Source organism: Heterocephalus glaber, unplaced genomic scaffold (assembly GCF_053883595.1).
Source record: "Heterocephalus glaber isolate CG9 unplaced genomic scaffold, H.glaber_assembly_v1.0 deba00001504, whole genome shotgun sequence".
Classification (NCBI taxonomy): Eukaryota; Metazoa; Chordata; class Mammalia; order Rodentia; family Bathyergidae; genus Heterocephalus; species Heterocephalus glaber.
In genome coordinates, this window is record NW_028258324.1 from 28,393,025 (window position 1) to 28,397,955 (window position 4,931).

General features: G+C 36.4%; 1 pseudogene; it reads right to left on the reverse strand.

Moving 5' to 3' along the window:
• Window positions 1–2,124: 2,124 nt before the first annotated feature.
• Window positions 2,125–4,489, reverse strand: LOC101703859 (ubiquitin carboxyl-terminal hydrolase 1 pseudogene; annotated as a pseudogene).
• Between the last annotated feature and the right edge of the window lie 442 nt (window positions 4,490–4,931).

The following is a 4,931-nucleotide window of genomic DNA, read 5'->3' on the forward strand; positions in this document are numbered from 1 at the left end:
ATTCTTAATGAAGCTATTCTCACTCTGGTCATCACTTCTTTTTGTTTTGTATTTATGTGCTCTTCTGAAAAATAATCTAAAATTATTGTCAAGTCCTCTGATCTGTAATTCCTCCTTCTGTAAATCTATCTTCTTCCTCTTCTGAAAATTGGAACAACGTTTTCCATTCTTCAGTCTCCTGGCACGTCTCCTATTTTCCATGGTTTCCTGATGATTACCCACAGTGGTTGTGTAATTATTGTCATACATCTTTTCTGTTCATGAGATGTAGTTTTACTAGGCCGAGACATTTGAACTCATCAGAGCAGCTAGGATCCTCTCATAATCTCTTCTGCTTTCCAAGTTACAGATACCCACATTATCAGACCCACTGGTTCATATATAATCCTCACCTTTTCTGGGCCCATGACCAGCAGATAGAAGCTTGTGGAATCCTTACTAGTCACTTAGGCTTTTGGAAGCACATACTGATTGTCAGATGCAGAGTCAAAGGTTTATTCTGAGGCACAACTGATAAACATATGATTTGTATTTTTAGAGGTTCCTCACAATTGTAACTGTTTATTTCTGGGACTACCAGAAGCACAATGACCATGGATTGCTCAGTCATTGTAGCTTCTTTAATATATTTAATTCATTATGAATTTAAAACTTAAAAACCTTGGTGCAATTTTCATGATGAAAAAGACCTGGGTTAGTATTTGTTTCTCTTTTCTTTTTGTTTTTGTTGCTTCTTGTTTAATTTTTTTGTTTCTCTTTCACTTATATAATGACCTTATAATGGTTTTAATAGCTACCACCAAGTGATAGTAGTAAAAACATAAGATTCCAGCCTAACTGGAAGGGGAAATCCAAATCTTTGGATTATACATTGGAATATAAAAGTGAGAAAAGAGTATCTGGTTCCAATACTTAAACAAACAAAAGCACCAAGTTTTTTAATGCTGTCTTTTCCATGAACATTGCTGACCTCAGACTCTGAAAACGAGTTTCCATAATGAAATTTAATTTGAAAATGTACGGGATACAAGCACTGCTTAAAAAGCACTACTCATTCAACCTCCAAAGTCTAGTGTAGCATGTGGCACATAGCAGTCACAGGACAATGTTTGTTGAACTGAATTTACACATCACACTTTCCGGTGGCCATTCTTCAAAGGGAGGGCAGGAGAGGTGCTAGTAAACTTTCCTGTTCCTTATGTCAAATTCACCAAATAGGAAAATTCATTCCACTTGGGGGTTTGTGAGGTAAATTTGGAACAAGAAACTGGTGCTTAGGAAAATCATTTCTTAGAGAAGCCAAAGAAGTGGAGAATTGTTTCTAGTCAAGAGTCTTTTAATATATTTTACCTTAGAATGTTTTTATACATTCAACTCCTTCTAAAACTCCGTGTGGTAAGCAAGACATATATTATTCCTATTTTTACAGTACAGAAATTGAGATGTAGCAATTGTGTCTCACGGTCACTTGAAACTCATGTATGTCAAAAATGAAACTAATTCAATTTCCTGCCTTTACCATTAGACTGATTGTTCTTCCAAATAGTCAGATACTCAGGTAAAATCTTTTTTTTTTTGCCTTTGTATACAATTTAAGTTTTATTGACCTTCTAGTTTTAAAAAAAGTGAAATTTAAACTCATACCTCTCTTAAGTTTGATATATTATACACAGATCGTGCAGAATGAGTATGAAGAAATACAAATCGGTCCATGCCCAAAAGGATGTACTAGAATACAGAATCATCTTCATAAATATATATAAAATTCTTGTGAAGATAAAGGGGACTGCCTGGTTTTTCTGGGACAATTTCCAAAGTGATTCAAGGCACCAAATGCACACCCCACCAGGAATATACACTTTCTAGGTTTTGTGCCTGTGATATAGCCCATCAGAGATCAGACTTCTGATAAAACTAAATGTACTGAATGAGATTCTGCTTCTTAGGCAAAAAAGCACAGGCTTATAAACGTCATGTAGATAATTTCTCCAAAATATGCAGGATACAAATACAAGCACTTTATTTTAAGAAGCAAACACAAAATATTGGTGTAAATCCAAAAGGATTAAATGCTTCCATTTTGAATAATTCAATTCATAATCTATACAAGTTTGTTCCCAGGAACTAATACATCACTTGTCTCTATGAAGGAAAATGAATTCTAAAAATTAACATGGTTTTAAAGTATTTCAAATCTCACTATTATATAAAAATCCAGAGAGACCCATAATATCCAATCGCTGTAAAAGATAAGCTAAAAGACTTCTGTAATCAACATTATCAATATTGGCCAGGCCTATTTAATATATATACAGGGAAAATACATCCACTCTATAATTTCTTATAAAATAACAAGTAAGGAGGAGATGTAGAAGCGGAAAGAGAATTCAAAAAGTCCTTCTCTTCGGTAACTTTCACTGCAGAATCATCAAAAAGCAGCCACTTCCCCTCATACTCCTTTAAAGTTTGCACTACACAGGAAATTTTGTTCTCAAATCCACTCATATAAATGTCTGTTTGGTCACTGGATTCCTTGTTTCTGTCTGCTTCATGGGTCCCATTAGTACTGTTAGTCTCAGAACTTCTGCTTTCAGCAAATATTGTACTGGCAGCCTTATCAGGATTAGACACTTTGTTGTGGAGCTCACAATCTGCTTTGCTCTTTTGTCCTCCAAGAAGTCCAACAGCTTCTATATTTTTTTTGTTCAAAGCTTTACTTGGGTGTGTATTTCAACCAACTCTCATGGACATTTCCTCATTGTCATAATTTTCAACTGCACCCTTTGCTTCCTCCTCATTCAATGGCTCTGGCTTACTCACATCACACATCTGGTCATCCATAAAATTCTCCTTGTCCAGTTCTAAGCTGTTGAGGTCGGTGACTTTAACAGAAGCAGTGTAATGTCCACTGCTAATTGTAATGCCATGGTGCATTACAACTGCAAATAATCCATAGCTGTCATTGGTTGGCCTTGTGCTCCATTCTTCTAGCGACAATTTAAGAGGTGTCAGTAAGGGAGTGTTGATCTTGGAAAGTCCACCACCGTAACAAACTCCAAGCAACTAGCGCTTTAAATGAATGGTTATAACTTCAGGTATTCTGTCAAACAAAAGACTTTGTTCAGCTTCAGTGTAATGATGGCCTTTTTCAGAGAAATATTTATCTGCTCCTACAATCCTCTCCACGGAAGCAAACTGTGAAATTGCCCATCTCAAGTCTTCCATTTCTGTTTTTGGCTCTAGAGAAATTTCAGAACTCTCCTCTACTTTGGAAAACTCATCTTCTTATACTGGTACACTGATATCCTGGAAATCTTCTCTTTTTTCTGTTAGACTTTCACAAGCAACAAGTCCTTAATATCAGCTGACTTTGAAATATTTTTTCCACTAGTTCAAAACCAATTTGCTCTCATCTTTGTTTATGGGCTTACCTTCATTAACATCTATAGGTTTGATATTTTCTGGAGATTCAAGTCCACAACCATGAGTTGTCACTTTCATACTTCCTGAAGTTCTCTTCAAGACCAGATTCACTTTCTTTAGACTGTCCTTTGGATCCTTGTTTTGCTGTTAGTTTTCCCAGACTACAGAATCTAGAAAGAATGCTGGGTTGCTTTGTTGCAGATTTTAACCAATTTATTTTAACTCTTGACTTCTTTCATGAGGTTTTTCTGCTTCCACTTTTAGAAACAAACTTGTGGATTACTTTAGGAGAACTCTCTAATGTATCCCCAGTAGCTTTTCTTTTTGATCTCGTTTGTCTCTGGTTCTCATCCAATGACTGGTGTTCCTTGGAAACTTTAACTTTTTTCTTCATGTTGCCAAATTCAGTGTCACTGTTTCTTTTCCTATTCCCTTTTGGAGGTTTTTCTTTATAGTCCTCAGAATTCTTCATATTGTGTATTTCATGCTGTTAATTCTACTCACTTCCTCTTCCTGATGGGGTTTCCCCCCACCTTTGTAGGTAATTCTGTCACATTTTTTATTTATTCTTTTTTTAGGAGTTGGCATGTTTCTTGAATGTTTCCCAAAATACACTAATACTTCCTAAGCGTCGTGCTGTAGATATCCTTTGTACATAGGGTTGAGTTCCTTTGTCTTTTTGATTGGCTTCATCCTTTAGCTCCTCTTTCTTCTTTGAAATAATATTAAATAAGTGCTTCACTCCAGATTTAAAACTAGAACAAAAATATTATACCTGAAGTATACTATTAAGATAACAAGTATTGACAAGATTATTCAGTCCCACAAACGACAGCAAGTTTTCTCTTTTCTCACAGCTTATAGGTGAGGACTGTGCTGCAGGAACAACTTGGTCAATTTCTAATTCTGTATATTTGGAAGCTTTTTCTTCATTTTCTTGAGAGTCTGTAAAATCTACGGCTCTCTTAGTTTCCTTTTTCTGAGAAAACTTCAAGGAAAGTCTGTTTTTCTTAGATGGACTACCTCTTGAGAGCCCATTACTTTCACTAGGTATGCCACCGGGCATTTTCTTTCCAAATCCCAAGGAGCTGACAAGAATTTATAGAGGGCAATTGTAGTCAGCAATTTTTTCCCGTCATGGCCCTGCCCATCGCTTTCAGGCAGCCGCCGCTGGCCCTGCTGGCTCTCACATCCAGGGAGCATGCCACACGGCCCCCGCTCTGCACCTGCCGCCGCAGAGGTGTCAGGTAAAATCTTTGATGAATCTCAGGGTGCAATTCTTTCACCTAAGATTATTTCAGTAGCTTTAAAAAAAATCTATCTATCTATCTATCTATCTATCTATCTATCTATCTATCTATCTATCATCTAATCTATCTATCTATCTATCTATCTATCTATCTATCTATCTATTTATCTATCTGCTCGTGTGTCAGTTCTTCCACCCATCCATGAAGAAAGAAGGGCAGTGAGGGATGCTAGAATCAGAACTTCTGGCAAGAATGCTC